The following is a 485-nucleotide window of genomic DNA, read 5'->3' as shown; positions in this document are numbered from 1 at the left end:
GATTGCGGTTTCAAATAAACGCTGTTCTTTTGAACTTCCTATTCATCAAAAATCATATTAAGATCATGATTTCCACAAAAATATAAAGTATTGTTATATATATATATATATATATATTATGTACTTCATAAATATATATATATATATATATATATATATATATATATACACACTTCAAAATGTCATTTTAGATAGTAATGTATATAATTATTATGAAAAACATTAGCGATGCACTAATTCTAAAGTATATCCACAAATACTACCCAGTAAAAAAAATTACTTGAATTTTCATATCAGCAAATGTAACTTAAACGGGTCCGATTATGCTTTTTCACTTTTTCAACTTTAGGTAGTCTGCAATGTTGCTGTTTGAGTATAAAAAAGATCTGCAAAGTTACAAAGCTCAAAGTCCACTTCAAAAGGATATATTTATTTAACAGAAATCACTTTTCAAAAACTACAATGAACGACTCGTTTGGACTGCA

The sequence above is a fragment of the Sinocyclocheilus anshuiensis genome, unplaced genomic scaffold (genome assembly GCF_001515605.1).
Source record: "Sinocyclocheilus anshuiensis isolate Anshui unplaced genomic scaffold, SAMN03320099.WGS_v1.1 scaffold609, whole genome shotgun sequence".
Taxonomy (NCBI): Eukaryota; Metazoa; Chordata; class Actinopteri; order Cypriniformes; family Cyprinidae; genus Sinocyclocheilus; species Sinocyclocheilus anshuiensis.
The sequence above is the reverse complement of the archived record's forward strand: the minus strand, read 5'-3'. Positions refer to the sequence as shown.